Source organism: Eriocheir sinensis, unplaced genomic scaffold (assembly GCF_024679095.1).
Source record: "Eriocheir sinensis breed Jianghai 21 unplaced genomic scaffold, ASM2467909v1 Scaffold410, whole genome shotgun sequence".
NCBI classification, from domain to species: domain Eukaryota; kingdom Metazoa; phylum Arthropoda; class Malacostraca; order Decapoda; family Varunidae; genus Eriocheir; species Eriocheir sinensis.
The window spans coordinates 165,268-182,354 of record NW_026111733.1 but is presented as its reverse complement, the minus strand read 5'-3'; the positions used below and the strand labels follow the sequence as shown (position 1 = coordinate 182,354).

The window sequence follows — 17,087 nt, the reverse complement described above, 5'->3', positions numbered from 1 at the left end:
TCTTTACCTCTAGTCAGTGCTGCATTATGAATCCGTTAATTAATATATCCTCTTTTTACCTTAGTCATGCTGTGCTATATCATGTTATTAATATATCCTCTTCTTACCTTAGTCATACTGTGTTATGAATCATGTTAATTAACATCCTCTTCTTACCTAGTCATGCTGCATTATGAATCATGTTAATCACGCATCTCTTCTTACCTTGTCATGCTGTGTTATGAATCATGTTAATTAATATATCCTTTCTTCTTTCACTCAGTCATGTGTTATGAATCATGTTAATTATCATATTCCTCTTCTACCTTAGTCATACGTTAATAAATCATGTTAATTAATACATCCTCTTTCTTACCTTAGTCATGCTGTGTTATGAATCATGTTAATTAATATATCCTCTTCTTCACTATTCGCTGTGCCATGAATCATGTTAATTAATATATCCTTCTTCTTACCTTAGTCATGCTGCATTATGAATCATGTTCATATCAGACATGGGGCAATCGTAATCAATTACAATCGATCACAGTTTTCGCAATCATAATCGATTTATTTTAGTAATCATAATCGAATACATTATAAAAGTACAACTGTAATCGTGATTACTTGTGATTACATTATCAAAGCTTAGTTAATAGTTTCGCACAGCAAGTGGGTGCTCTAAATATCTGCATTCAACCAATTAAATATTCAGCATGGTACATGTGAAATTTGTAAGTTCACTTGTCCTTCCAGATCATGATTGTAGTCACGATTAATACATCATGTAATCAATAGTACTCTGATTACACTTAATTTTATTGTAATTGTAATCGTAACGTGAAAATATGAAGTATCCATAATCAATCGATTACATAACATAAGTAATTGCTCCGTGTCTGGTTAATACACAGTGTGGTCTAACTTCTCTCCTCCCACCTCCTCCCTCCTCCCAACACATTCTCTACACATTCTCCTCCCCAGCCTGAGCACTTCACCACAGAGCTGTTCAAGATGCTCAAGATCTCAAGAAGTCCCAGGTTTGCTGCGGAAGGGCCTGCTCAAGGAACTCCGCTGCTCTCTCCTGGATGGAAGGAACCAGGAGAGGAGAGGAGGTGAGGGAATAATGGTGGCTCCGGGTATTTTGTTTTTCATTTATTCAGAGAGTTGGTGCTTTTGAGGTTTTATGTCAGCATGCCTCCCTTGTCACACCCTCCTCCCACCCCGGCTCACTTGCCTGTTGCAGTGGGAGAGGGAGGGAATACATGAGGAGGCATGAAAGGGAGAATTATGATGGGAATGTCGTCAATTCCATTCTTTCATAATTGTAATTAGTTTTCAGTGTTGTTTAATGCATATGTAGCAGCGATCAGGCCTGACGGGCAAGCCCATAACCCACTTCCAGCCAGCTGGCACTTTTGCCGACTGGTAAGGCAGTGGTTTCCCTGTCACGCTGGCTACAGGTTTCAACTTTGGCAGCCAACAAAACCCTCTCCTGTCTTTGATTAATGTCTTGTGTGTTTCTAATACACGGTGAGACGTGGGACCGGTGGTAGAAAGAGAGAAAAATCTTTTGCCTGAAATATATAACAGGGAGGCTGACGAGGAACTATAGTGCTAGAAGGTAGGAAATCATTAGGGAGTGAAATACGAGTTTTCTTATTTTATACGAATATTAGTTCAACTTTAACTTCTTCCATGGAAATGAGATGAACTAGAAGAAGAAAGAAGAGGAAGAAATTTAGGAACAAAGGTAAAAAATAGCCCATAATTTCTTTTATTCATTTTTCTCCATTCTCTTTCTTTTCTTCCATTCATCATCATTTTCCTTCCTCTTTCAAAGCCTTTCTTTCTCTGCTCCTTCCTCTCCTCCTCTCCTCCTCCTGTCCACTCTACAGGTCTGGTGAGAGTGTTTCAGCCCCCAAACAGCCCCTTCCAAGCCCTCTAGTGTGCCCAGACCTTCCAGTAGAGGCCAGGGCAGCTCAACAGATTAGCCCCAGCCCAGGGACGGGTTTTAATAACACTAACAGACGTATTTTGACAACAATGACAGTCACCAAGAACCTGTAGAGTGGACAGGAGGAGGAGAGAGGAGGGAAGGAAGGGAGCAGAGAAAGAAAACTTGAAAGAGGAGGAGAAGGAAGAAATAATGATGAAAAGATGGAATAAAAGAAAGAGAATAAGTGGAGAAAAAATGAATAAAAAAGAAATTGTGTTATTTTTTACCTTTGTTCCTAAGTCTTCTTCCTCTTCTTTTTCTTCTTCTTCTTCATCTCATTCCATGGAAGAAGTTAAGTTGAATTAGTATTCGTATACTAAAAATAAGAAAACTGTTTCCCTGCCTCCCTGATACGTTCCCTGCCTTCTAGCACTATAGTTCTGCCGCCTCGTCCTGCCTCCCTGTTATATGTTTAAGGCTGAGATTTTTCTCTCTTTTCTACTACACCCGGTCCCACACGTCCTCTGCGTGTATTGAAACATACGAGACATTAATCAAGACAAGGAGAGGGTTTTGTCGGCTGCCCGGGATTGAACCTGTGACCAGCGTGACGGGGGAGCCACTACCTTACCAGTCGGCCAAAGAGGTACCCCGCTCGCTGAGTGGGTTATGGGAGGCTTGCCCATCAGGCCTAATCGCTGCACTACATATGCATTAAAACAACACTGAAAACAATTACAATTATGAAGAAAAAAATGGAATTGACGGCATTCCCACATCACATCTTAATTCTCCCTTTCAATGCCTCCCTCATGTATTCCCTCCCTCTCCACACTGTAACAGGCAAGTGACAAGGGCCAGGAGGAGGAGGAGGAGGAATTAGTGATAAGGGAAGGCATGCCTGAAAAACTAAAATACCGGAGCCTACATTATTCCCTCACCTCCTCTCCATCTCCTGGTTCCTTCCGTCCAGGAGAGAGCAGCGGAGTTCCTTGAGCAGGCCCTTCCACTTGTAAACCTGGGACTTCTTGGACGTGAGGCATCTTGGACAGCTCTGTGGTGAGGTGCTCAGGCTGGGGAGGAGGAGAAATGTGTAGGGAATGTGTTGGGGGAGGGAGGGGAGAGGGGAAGGGAGGAGGGGAAGGAGGAGAGAAGAGAAGTTAGCAAGATTTTACTGTATATTAACCAGACATGGGGCGACTACTTATATTATGTAATCGATTACGATTATGATTACTTCATATTTTCACGATTACGATTACAATTACAATAAAATTAGGTGTAATCAAGTACTATTACGATTACATGATGTATTAATCGTGGTTACAATCATGATCACAGGAAGGACTGAAAGGTGAACTTGCAAATTTCACACATGTACCATGCTGAATATTTAATTGGTTGAATTACTATAGATATTTAGAGTACACACTTGCTGTATGAGAAACCATTAACTAAACTTTGATAATGTAATCACAAAAGTAATCACGATTACAGTTGTACTTTTATAATGTATTCGATTATGATTATGATTACTTAAAAAAATAAGAGGGTAATCAATTAAGATTACTTGAAAAACTGTAATCGATTGTAATTGATTACGATTACCCCGTGTCTGATATTAACATGATTCATAACGCAGCATGACTAAGGTAAAGAAGAAAAGGATATATTAATCAACATGATTCATAACGCAGCATGACTAAGGTAAAGAAGAAGAGGATATATTAATTAACATGATTCATAACGCAGCATGACTAAGGTAAAGAAGAAGAGGATATATTAATTAACATGATTCATAACGCAGCATGACTAAGGTAAAGAAGAAGAGGATATATTAATTAACATGATTCATAACGCAGCATGACTAAGGTAAAGAAGAAGAGGATATATTAATTAACATGATTCATAACGCAGCATGACTAAGGTAAAGAAGAAAAGGATATATTAATTAACATGATTCATAACGCAGCATGACTAAGGTAAAGAAGAAGAGGATATATTAATTAACATGATTCATAATGCAGCATGACTAAGGCAAAGAGGAAGAGGAACAAGAACAAGAAGAGGAACAAGACCAGGAGCATTACCCAGGGTCTGTGTAAAGCCTTTCTCTAAGCCCGCCCTGCACGCGGAGTTGTTGGTTGTGGCGCCACACGTCTCAGAGCCGGAGGGCTTCCTGGCCCGCCGCTGCCCCTCCATCTCCGGGGCCAGGCTCTGGAGCTTCTTCTCAGCCTACTGGAGGGATCTGAGGGGAGGAAAAAGGAAATCAATCAAAGTTCTTCCTCACTAAAGATGTCACTTAATATGAACTAAATACTGGCAGCCTCTTTGCTATTTTTTGCCTTCATTAAATTCCTGGAGGGTCTGAGAGGAGGAAAAAGGAGTATGAGTAACAGCAAAGGCACAGCTCTGCCTCACCATAAGATGTCATTTACAGCAACTAAAAACACTGCGGCCAGCTTCCTAACTATTTCTGGCCTTTTAAATAATTCCTGGAGGGTCTGGGAGGAGGGAGGGGAGAAGGGGCAGAGGGAAAGGAGGAAAGAAGGGAACAGGAGAGAAGGAGGAAAGAAGGGAAGGAGTGGCAAAATCACAGCTCTTCCTCACCAATAGATGTCATTTATACCAACTAAAAAAAATGCTGGCAGGTTCCTAACTATTTCTTGACCCTGACATATTTCTGATGCTGGCAGGTTCCTACTATTTCTTGCCCCTGACATATTTCTGATGCTGGCAGGTTCCTACTATTTCTTGCCCGTGACATATTTCTGATGCTGGCAGGTTCCTACTATTTCTTGCCCTGACATATTTCTGAAGTGTTCTGGGGGGAGGAAAAAGGTGACAGGAGCACTGGAGAAAGTGAAGCTCTTCCTTACTAAAAGATGTTGATTAATAATAACAAAAAAAAATCATTGGCAGCTTCTATGTTATTTCCTGCCTCTGTTAAATTGGTAGGGAGGAGGAAGGTGTGTGTGTGTGTGTGTGTGTGTGTGTGTGTGTGTGTGGCTGGAGGGAGGCAGCTATTAGCAAGTTCAGAACAGCAGTGACTATGAAATTAAGGCATAGAAGATAGGAATTAAAGAAGAATGAGTGTGATGGCAGTGACTTAGAGAGGACTGAGTGAAGCAAATGGCAGTCAGGACAAAATGCAGAAATAAGGAAGGACAAGTATTTCAGAGTTTACCAGGGAAAGGGATGGAAAAAAGTGATGATTTTGGTTAACTCAGGCATTAGGAAGTTAAATAGCAGAGGAATGAGCTTGAGCAGAAAGCCTTGGGCACTGCAGAAGGCTGGAAGGAAGCAGCTGTTAGCAAGTTCTGAACAGCAGTGACTATGAAATGAAGGCACAGAAGACAGCACAGGAAGGGAAGAATTTGAGTGTGGTGACAGGGACTTAGGAAGATGATTTAGGACAGATTGTAAATGCTTCATGTGGAAGAGTGCAACAGCTGAGTATTGTAAAGGATAGGGAAAAGTTACGTGAAAGGCTGCGTCAAGTTGGCAGACGATGAAGTTAAGGTCCATATTGTCAAACTCCTCACAGGCTTGCTCCATCTATTTCAAAAGGCTCTCGCAGAGGTTGTCGGGGTCTCCATGGGCGGTTTCCTGAGCCTGGCGGTAGTTTTGCATGGCTTCTGTGCCTTATAGGAGAAAACACCCAAGACAACCCAGTTACTCTTCTCTGTGGGCTTGGGAAATAGGCACAGTGGGAGCCTGTTAGGAAGACAGGGACACAGAGATACAGACAAACAGAGATGCAGGCTGATGCTGCTGATAGTTTCACACGGCTGCTGCACCCTGAACGGAAAAACACCACCCAGGAAAACACGGTTAACCTTCTCTGTGGCCTTGGGGAATAGTAACAGTGGGAGCCTGATATGCTTAGGACCATAGGCTGACTTACAGCGCCTAATTTTGGGTGTTGATGACATAGAATCTCTCTCTCTCTTTCTCTCTCTCTCTCACACACACACACACACACACACACACACACACACACACACAAACACACAATTACACTGGAGTGAAAAACAGTATGCACATGGAGGAAGAAGAGGAGGAGGAAGAGGAGGTGAAAAATTGATAATATGAACTCCAAAAATATATCATCCATGTAAAAGTTAATCTAAATTGTAACAATTCTGCCATACATCAATGCACTCATGTTATATTAAGTGTTCTCTTCACAGTGTCCTCATGATATCAGGCTGTGTGGTGGACCGTCCCTTCCTGAGTGGACAACAGTCGTGTGGCAGGCTGGGCCAAGGTGCCAGAAGAAGACATTAAGTTTCTGAGAGATGGGATGAGAAGTTTTCAGGTAACAACTTGAGATAAGGACAGAGCAAGGGTGTTTGCTGTAGAGGAGAGGGCACAGCTGCATGTCACCAAAGAATCTTGATAGGGGAATGCTTTGCCTGGGATTCTTACACACTACTGACCCTCACACAGCAGCTGTTTCTTAAGGCAAAGAGAGAGGTAAAATGCATTCTCAGGAGTGGTTATTAGAGTTCATGGCACAGAAGCCTTGTCAAACTGCCACCAGCGTCACAAAACTACCCACGGAAAGGCCCACAACTCCTACAAAAGTCACGTCACGTGTGTGTTTGGGCGCTGGAATCTCTAAATAACGTGGCCCATTGCCCGCTCAGAACAGATGGCATCACTGTAAATACTCACCTGCCCTGCACCATGACGGGCTCGGGCCGACCACCAGGCCCCTAAAGAAGGCCTACCAACTGTAGGCCAGGATGTGAAAAAAAAAAAAAAAAAATAATAATAATAATAATAATAATAATAAAACAAAATAAATAGATAAATTGATAAATTAATAAATAAATTCCAGCAGCACTGACCTGCGGTGGAGTGCCACATGTTGAAGCAGTGGGAGCACACGTGGCCCGTCCAGTGGCCCCAGTAGTGGCCCTGGCCTGGGATGGACGAGCGGGAAGTGATGAATGGCCGCCTGGCTCCCACACCCTGCAGGGGTCTGGCAACAAGTAATGGCCATATTGATAGATACTAAATGAAAGTATTGATATGTTATAAGAAAGAGGACTGGCGGGCACTCCTGAACTTGGTAGCTGCATGCCTCAACCCCTACCATCCATCATTTTAAACACTGGCTCATCCCTATGCTGCCCTAATCCCTTATGCAGGAGTCAGCCAGCCAGCATCTTCATTCTTTCATCCCTTTGGCTGGTAAACTCTGAAAGAAAAACAGCCTTCCTTCATCTGTATTTCCTCTTGCCAATGACTTGGGTATATCATTAATACATTGTAACGATACTAAATGCACACCACAAACTTACTGCAAGCACATCACTAATGTACTGTGCCCATATTGAATGCATACCACAAACTTACTGTCAGCATATCCCTCCCTGCACCTAAAACTCTGAGCATAATAGACTTATGCACTGGTGGCACTCGTCTCTGACAGTCCGTAGAGGTTGTGGAGGTTGTAGTGGAGTCCGATGTAGTGCCTTGCTGACATGCAGACCGTGTGAAGAGAGAGTCTCCGACCACTGGCGGCAGGAAGGGCGGACGCTCCAAGTTGTTCTGCTGACAGCCGTGGTGACTCCTGGACCAGAGGTTTGTGGGTTCATTCATGTCCTCAGAGTGAGTGCGTGAGTGGAGTAAGTACATGAGTGAGTGAGTGAGTGAGTGGAGAGAGAGAGAGAGAGAGAGAGAGAGAGAGAGAGAGAGAGAGAGAGAGAGAGAGAGAGAGAGAGAGAGAGAGAGAGAGAGAGAGAGAGAGAGAGAGAGAGAGAGAGAGAGAGAGAGAGAGAGAGAGAGAGAGAGAGAGAGAGAGAGAGATTTACATAGAAAATCAGACCACACAGACCCCATGGTCCAGACTTGGTGGTCTGTCCTTAAACCTAAGTGATTTTACATTAATCAGAAGACTCCAAAACGTTGCATTTCTACTCTAGTTGATATTAAGTTGAAGGAAGTGACGGTCGAGCTTATTTTTGAAGGAGTCAATCGTGTTACACTGGACCACTGACGGTGGAAGCTTATTCCATTCTCGCACTACAACGTTGGTGAAGAAAATTTGGTGCAGTCTGAATTTACTTGTCTACATCTGAGTTTTACGCCATTGTTCCTCGTGCGCAAAGTGTCATCGATCATAAACAATGTTGATCTGTCTACATTCGTGAAACCATTAAGTATTTTAAAACATTCGATCAGTTTTCCTCGGAGGCGACGTTTCTCAAGAGAGGACATGTTAAGGGTAGAAAGCCTTTCTTCGTAGGATTTGTTGCGCAAGGAAGGGATCATTTTCGTTGCCCGACGCTGAACACCTTCTAATTTAGCAATATCCTTTGCATGGTGGGGAGACCAAAACTGTACCGCATATTCCAAGTGGGGTCTGACTAAACTGTTGTAGAGCGGGAGTATTACATCTTCATTCTTGAATACAAAGTTTCTTTTAATGAAGCCCAACATTCTGTTCGCTTTATTTGCTGCATCGATGCATTGCTGTGAGAATTTGAGGTTTGACGCGATTTTGACCCCAAGTCTTTGACGCATTGAACGCTTTTGAGTTTAACGCCGCGCATTTCGTATTCGAACTTTATTCCTCGTTCCAACTTGAAGGACCTGGCACTTGTCTACGTTAAAGGGCATTCCCATCTATCCGACCAAGCTGAAATTTTGTGCAAATCCTCTTGGAGGCTTTGCCTGTCTTCGTCAGTGAGAACCGAGTTGCCAATCTTTGTGTCGTCTGCAAATTTACTAATGCGGTTATTGAGTCCAACATCCACGTCGTTGATGTAAATAATGAAGAGCACTGGGCAGGACCGAGCCCTGAGGGACGCCACTAGTGACAGGCGCCCACTCTGAGTTAAATCCTTCAATCACTACTCTTGTTGTCTGTTGCTCAACCAATTCGCGATCCATTGGTTTACTTGACCGTCAATACCTATTTGTTTTAATTTGTAAAGTAATTTATGATGCGGACTTTATCAAACGCTTTCTGAAATCAAGATAGACTACGTCCAGTGATTTGGTTACGTCATAAACAGTGAAGAGGTCGTTATAAAGGTTAATAGGTTTGATAGGCAGGATCTTTTGTTTATGAAGCAATTTTGTGAGTCCCAAATAAATGATTGGCTATCAAGTTAAATCACAAGTTTGTCTCTAATTATGCCTCAAGTAGCTTACCTACAACCGAAGTTAGACTAATGGGCCTGTAATTACCTGGTACTTTTTGTCTCCTTTCTTGAAAATCGGTGTCACGTTAGCCTTTTTCCAATCTGAAGGACGATGCCTTGTCGCAAGGACATATTGAATACGGTTGTGAGGAGGAGAGTATTTCGCTCTTTGTTTCTTTCAGCAGAGTTGGATATACTTTGTCAGGTCCAGGACTTTTATTTGTTTTAAGTGAATGGAGAGCTTTAAGGACTTCATCGGTTGTTATTTCAAAATTAGGCAATGCATGCTCGAGATTTACAATAGTTCTGGTGTTGGTGGTAGCGAGAGGAAGACTGTTAGTATTAAACACCGAGGAAAAGTAATTGTTTAAGAGGTTTGCAATGTGTTGGCTGTCAGTCACTAGTGCACCGTCGCTGTTTGTTAAAGGTCCAATACCACTTTTGATCGCCTTTCTGTTGTTTATGTAACTGAAGAAAGATTTCGGATTATTTTTACAGTTGGCTGCAATATTTTCTTCGTATCTACGCTTTGCCTGACCTACTAGTCTTTTTACTCGTCGCCTGGCATCATTATAAAGTCTAATGTTTTCGGGCGTGCTTTGTTCTTTCTTTAACCTGTAAAACAATTTTCTCTCATTGACTGATTGTTTAATTTCGCTATTAAACCACGGTGGGCTTTTATTAGTGTTAATTCGCTTCTCGCACAAGGGGACGAATGTGTTCTGCTGAGTGAGTAAGTGATTTTTAAGGCTTAGCCAGGCTTCCTCTACGTTGCCGTCATCTGATAGTTGTATTTCTGTTAGTTTTTGTCGGATTTCTACGAAGTTAGCTCTTTTGAAATTGGGCACCTTTACTTTATTTTCAGTCACTGATGATTGAGCTTTAATGTCGATGCGCACTAGTTTATGATCGCAAGAACCGAGGTGTTCTCCTACCGTGACACTACTGATTAGGTTATCTTGGGTCATTATAACAAGGTCGAGTATATTATTTTGTCGAGTTGGCTCAGAAACCATTTGGCTTAGATAATTTTCTTCTAGAAATTCGATCATTCTATGTGACTCGCCTTCTGTACCTGACAGTGTCGCCCAGTCGATATGGGGGAGGTTAAAGTCTCCTAATATCAGTGAGTCGCTGTTATTAAGTGACTGCCTTAAGACGCTGTACATTTCAAGGTCGTCATCGAGTGATTGCCCGGGAGGTCTGTAGGTGACAGATATATTTAAGTTGACTTTTGCAATGTTTACTCGCACGCACAAATGTTCAACGTTACTGTTTCCCGGTGTTTTGTCAGTGGGTTGCAAATAGCTTTTGACATAAAGGGCGACGCCACCGCCTCTACGGTTTACACGATCTTTGTTGAAGAGTCTGTAGCCATCTATGTTATATTCGGAACTTAAATCAATATTTGTGGTGTCGATAAATGTTTCGGTTATAGCAATTATGTCAAAATTTTCTGTTAAAGCAAGACATCTCAGTTCATCAAATTTGTTTCTTAGGCTACGTGCATTGAAACTAAGGATTTTTAAGTTATTTAGAGGCTTAGTAATAGAGGTGGTGGTACTTGCGGGATCACGGTTACGGGTTTGTCGCGATGCACGGCGTCTATTTACACGGGTGGGGTGGAGGGACGTTGCCGTGACTTGTTTTTTGTTCGGATGACACGCACTGCTTCGTTGAGGAGCCTTCCGAGTCTGGCTGCCCCGATGGGAGAAAGGTGCAATCCGTCCCTGTGGAAGAGCTGAGAGAGAGAGAGAGAGAGAGAGAGAGAGAGAGAGAGAGAGAGAGAGAGAGAGAGAGAGAGAGAGAGAGAGAGAGAGAGAGAGAGAGAGAGAGAGAGAGAGAGAGAGAGAGAGAGAGAGAGAGAGAGAGAGAGAGAGAGAGAGAGAGAGAGAGAGAGAGAAACATTTGAAACATTTATTTATAGCTATTAGTTATACAAAATTATATATGTTATATGCATATATATATGGACAGAGCTTTAAGCTGTACAACTAAAGCTAGCCTGTCTAAAGCATAGCTTTTTAGGCAAGACATATATAATTTATTTGAAAATTAGTGGCTGTGACAACATTAATAATAATTGTAGTTAAGATGAAATGATTATGATAACTTTACATAATGTTAAAGTAATAGAATCATATATTGAGCATGCGAGATAACACAATAGAATAAACGCGTACATACATACATGCATACACACACACAGACCTATATATACTCATACACACACACACATGCATACACACAAGCTTACACATATACATATGCGCACACATACACATGCGCACATACACACGCATACACCCATTCATATACATAAGTAAATTGCACATATGTTGCATTAATTCATTAACATAATATTTTAAAGTACATACACATATGCACATTTATAAGGAAAAAGTGAATTAGTTAATAGGTCATTATAATATTAGTTTTTGATCGGCTTTTGAATGTGTTGAGGGAAGGAGCTTCTTGAATTTGTGTGGGGATAGAATTCCAAATTACAGGACCCAAATAAGTAGTTGAATGTTGGAGTTTTGAAAGACGATGAATAGGAAAGATCAGATTGTCGCGGTGACGGGTACTATAATCATGAGATGGGAGGAGGTCACGCATTTCATTCTTATTTTTGTACATGAGTGTAGCTATTTCCAGTTTAGTTATATCATCCAGTTTTAAAATTTTGGTTTCCTTGAAGAGTGGACTAGTGTGTGCTTAATAGTTGCTGTTAGTAATAATTCTTACAATTTTTTGGAGCTGCAATCTTAGGGGGGTTAAATAGGTGGTGTATGTTGTACACCAAATGGGGTTGCAGTAGGTAATTAGTGAATAAATGTGTGCACAGTATATTGACTTTAATACATTTTGAGGCATGAGATCCTTTACTTGATAAAGTAAAGCAATGTGTCTTGATATTTTCAGTGTAAGGTTATGTATGTGATATTTAAATGATAATGAATCATCATAATCTACACCAAGAAATCTCACTCTATCCATTTTAGAAATTATTTCATTATTGATTTTTAAATTAATCAAGTTAGACGCTTTTTTAGTAGTGAATAGCATAAAGCAAGTTTTCTTTGTATTAATTGTAAGTCTGTTACATAGACACCATTGGTATAGTTTTTCGAGTTCATGATTTGCATTTAGTACAAGTTGATCTTGGTTCGGACCTGTTAAGTAGAGTGTCGTGTCATCGGCAAACAATATACTTTTAGCTTTAAAGAAAAGATTTGATATATCATTGATGTATATTAGAAACAAAATTGGGCCTAGAACGCTTCCTTGAGGTACACCAAGTTTTACAGTGGTAGTAGATGATTTTTCGCCGCTAAATACAGTACATTGATGTCTATCTGTTAGGTAATCCTTGAACCAAGAGAGTATTGGGCCTCTGATCCCATAGTGGTACATTTTGTTAATAAGAATGTTATGGTGTACTGTATCAAAGGCTTTAGCAAAATCTATAAATATGGATAAGACATGGAGTTTTTTGTCAATTGCAGAAAGTACATCATTAGAAAATACATTTAAGGCTGTAAAAATGCGGCAGTTCCACCTAAAACCATACTGAGAAGGGTTTAATATATTCTTAGTTTCAAGATAGTCAAGTAAATAAACCTTCATTAAAGTTTCAAATATTTTAGAGAAAATTGTAAGTTGAGATATTGGTCTATAATTTTTAGGGTCATCATCGGGACCAGACTTGTGGACAGGTGTAATTTTTGCAGTCTTCAACAGAGATGGAAAAGTTCCAGTTGTAACAGATTGATTATAAAGTATAGCCAAAGGGATTGAAATGAAATGAGAGTTTCTTTTAATAACAGAGGGTGATATATCATTAATGCCTGATTTTTTTATTGTTTAATGACTTAATTACTGTAGCCAAATCAAAGGTGGTAACAATAGGGCACATCATAGAATTTGGAAAGTTACCTTTAAGATAGTCTTTCGAGTATCTATTGAAGGCTTCCGATATATCTGACGGATCACTTAATACTGAATTATTATACTGCAATGACTTGATATTGTTTGCTTTGTATGTATTACCTTTTAATTCATTGACTGTTTGACAAATCTTTTTGGTATTTCTGCGAAAATTTGTAAATATTTGGAAATAATAGTTCATTTTGGCAACCCTAATATTCTGAGTAAGGTAATTTCTATATTGTTTAAAGGTCTCATAAGAAACTGTTCCAAGTTTATACATTTTAAACAAGTTACATTTATGTTTGATAGATTTAGGTATTCTGCCTGTAAGCCAAGCATTATGAAGTCTTTTTGTAGTTACATATTTTGTTTTAATGGGGAAACTTTTATTGTAACATTCATAAACTCTTTCATAGAAAAGATTAAAATTATCATTTGAATTTTCTAGATTTAGTAGTTCCTCCTGGTTTATTTCATGTAGCTCATTGGTAAATAGATTATGATTATTGGTGTTGAAGACAGTGATCAAAGTCCCTCTCTCTCTCCCTCACCTTCCACGGCAGCCGGGTGAGGAGGAGGAGGAGGAGGAGGAGCTCAGTGAGTATGGCCCACCAGGGAACACTTGGGGCTGTGGCCAGGGGTGGCCACATCCCTGCTGTGGACCTGTGGAGGGTTACGACAGGTCAGGAAGGGTCAATGTGTATGTTTACCTGTGTTTGTATATGGAAAGGGTCACAATCATCTACAATACATATTTATGGTTGAGAAACTTGACATATGATGACAGACCTAAACATTTAAACATGAATTCTCTAGAAAAGCAAATTGTGTGATGAGAATTTACGGAGGTTTACAAATGTATGAAGGGCTTTAATTAATAAGGGGTGTTAATAAGACTTTGGTGGTGTGAGGGCCGGGTAGGACACGTGGCAATGGGTTCAAGTAAGATAAATTCAGGACACAGGAAAGAAATGATTTACTGACAGAGTGGTGGATGAGTGGAACACACCTGGCAGTCATGTGGTGGGTGCCAACACAAGATACATTCAAGAAGAGGTTAGATGAGTTCATGGATAGTGAGGAGCTGCCTTGTATTGGCCTATCAGCCTCTTGCAGACTCCTTATTATCTTATGTTACGTTATGCTCTTGAGATAATGCATGAGTAGACTGATGGATGCCTCCTCCTCCTCATATGCTAGCCTACTCTTATGGCTTGAAATAACACAAATAATGAATGCCTGACTCAGCGATGGGTTAGCTCAGGCAGGGGTTATGTCCCTCACTGACAGACGGACTGACTAACTGGGACTTCCTTGGGGTCACTGTCGTGCGGTAGAGCGGTGACTCACTGGACCACACGACTGGAGACAATGACGTCCTGATGGGGCACTGGCGGGGCGACGTGGGGCAGCAGAGGACACGGCACAACAGGGCAGGGATGACAGGGAGGATTGAGTTTAGTTATGCACGCGGCAGAGGTCAGAGTAAGTGTTCATTGATTCGTTTAATTTGTCAAGCGTAAGACTACCTAAGCCTTTCCTTGGGCATGAAAAACAGTATTGCCAGCTCTCCCTCACGAAGAAATGCCAGCTATTACCAGCTCAAAAAACAATGTCAGCTTTTAAACTGTTTTCTGCCTCCCTTACATTCCATAGAGTTCATTTCCATCACTTTTTGGGGTCTGTTTGCTATTACTGACAGGGATAATGAGTGTGTTGGGTGTGGTCATTGACCCACAGCAGAGGTTCATGGGAAGCGTGTAGGGAACAGTGCCTGGCTGACTGACATTGCTGGGACTGATCTCAAGGCCTGGGTCAATATCCTCAGAGAGTTCAGGCCTCACACACCAACAATGGATAAGACTCTCTGGGTACTTCCATGGGTAGTGGTATGAGGCTAATTATAATTTGACAGGGCTTTGGTAGAGGTTGTATTAGTAGTAATATTTCCATGGGCAGTTTTATGAGCCAAGTGATAGCATGACAAGGCTTTGGTAGAGGTTGTGTTAGTAGTATTTCCATGGGCAGTGTTATGAGCCAAGTGATAGCATGACATGGCTTTGGTAGAGGTTGTGTTAGTAGTATTTCCATGGGCAGTTTGAAGAGCAAAGTGATAGTTTGACACGGCTTTGGTAGAGGTTGTGTTAGTAGTATTTCCATGGGCAGTTTGAAGAGCAAAGTGATAGTTTGACAAGGCTTTGGTAAAGGTTGTGTTAGTAGTATTTCCATGGGCAGTTTGAAGAGCAAAGTGATAGTTTGACAAGGCTTTGGTAGAGGTTGTGTTAGTAGTATTTCCATGGGCAGTTTGAGGAGCAAAGTGATAGTTTGACAAGGTTTTGGTAGAGGTTGTGTTAGTAGTATTTCCATGGGCAGTTTTAAGAGCAAAGAGATAGTTTAACACAGCTTTGGTAGACTCAAGGATAATTTCCGGTAAACAAGAGAAACTGTTATGTAATGTATCAGTCTTTTTAAAATGCATAATGAAAATAGTTACAAATCACCAAGGATGAAGTATAAAATCACTGTTGAACAACTCAGCTGAGCATGTCGGGGATGCGTCTGGAACAAGAGGTTCACAACACACTGCTTGGAACTTGCTTTCCAGAGGAATGTTAAGGATCACTGGATCTCAGAGTGGCATTCAACAGTAAATCATCATGCAGTACTTATGTGACTTATAAGGAGAGTTTCTCTTTTCAAAGTTACTTAATAAGGTTACCAAAGCTGTACAGAATAAGTCTTTGTAAATTTAGAACTAATAACCACAGATTACCCATTGTTGTAAGAGGCAGGTTTACCAGAACCCCCAGAGAGGAGAAGTTTTGTGGCAAATGTAGCAACAATAGTCTAGGATTACCCATAGTAAGTAACAATAATCTAGGATTACCCATAGTAAGTAACAATAGTCTAGGATTATCCATTGTTGTAAGAGGCAGGTTTACCAGAACCCCCAGAGAGAAGAAGTTTTGTGGCAACAATAGTCTAGGAGATGAGTGCATGTCAGGGTTGAGTGCATAAGCATAAGTTGAAGCAGGCTTGTATACTATGATAAACAGCCCTCCTTCAGCTTACAAAAGCAAGACTTGCTTATCAATACAAAGACAACATGCATGAAGTATACATATACACAAGTAGTCCCTGCGTTGAAGACAGACTTGTTTACTGAGATGAACAGTGGACATGTTTAGAGACACACAGAAAAAGAAAGCATGCATCACTGTATATACAGGAAGAGGAATGGAGGAAGAACAAAGAGAAGGGGAAGGAGGAGGAAATAGAAAAAAAGAAAAAGAACGAAAAGAAAAAGAATCACTACTACTAGGAGGAGGAGGAGAGAGTAAAAGATAAAGAAAAGAAGACTAATACTCTCATCTAAACCTATTAACACCTAACAACACCTGATCTTACAACAATAAAACCTAGTCCAGAAAAAAAAGGAAAAGGGCATTACCAGGAGAAAATGAGAAAAAGAAAAATGAAGAGAAAAGAAGAAGGAATTATTATAAAACCTGCTCCAAACATAAATAAATAAATAAATACATGGATAAAAAGTATCACTACAAAGCCGCACTACTCACCAAAGTCCGCACTACTCGCCAGCCACGTCCACTTTTGCCACCTGCCGCGACCTGTGTCCAATTACCAGCTTGGTGGAGGTCTTGGGAGCCGTGGCGCTGGGAACTCTTCTTTGGGAGGCACTCACACACCCAGCAAGGTCCATGTATCCAGCTGCTCCACCCACACCCAGTGTCAGTCGCTGCCTGTGCCCAATTTCAAGGGTTAAGAAGTTGTGACCATTTCATTCTTTTCCCATGTCCAGCCTCCTAAGTCACCCAAGCAGCAGGACAATCACTACCCTAACCGTGCCTAAAGTTTTGGAGATGAGCCGTGCCTTCCATTTCCCTTGTCCAGCCTCCTAAGTCACCCAAACAGCAAGACAATCACTACCCTCACCGTGCCTAAAGTTTTGGAGATGAGCCGTGCCTTCCATTTCCCTTGTCCAGCCTCCTAAGTCACCCCAAACAGCAGGACAATCACTACCCTAACCGTGCCTAAAGTTTTGGAGATGAGCCGTG

General features: G+C 41.2%; 1 long non-coding RNA gene across 1 annotated transcript; it reads right to left on the bottom strand.

Moving 5' to 3' along the window:
- Positions 1 to 3,985: 3,985 nt before the first annotated feature.
- Positions 3,986 to 16,761, bottom strand: LOC126992170 (uncharacterized). The gene is made up of 5 exons (XR_007746310.1): positions 16,590 to 16,761; positions 14,316 to 14,401; positions 13,563 to 13,674; positions 6,775 to 7,502; positions 3,986 to 4,166 (listed from the first exon to the last, which is right to left on the bottom strand). It is a non-coding gene; the product is annotated as an uncharacterized LOC126992170 (long non-coding RNA).
- Between the last annotated feature and the right edge of the window lie 326 nt (positions 16,762 to 17,087).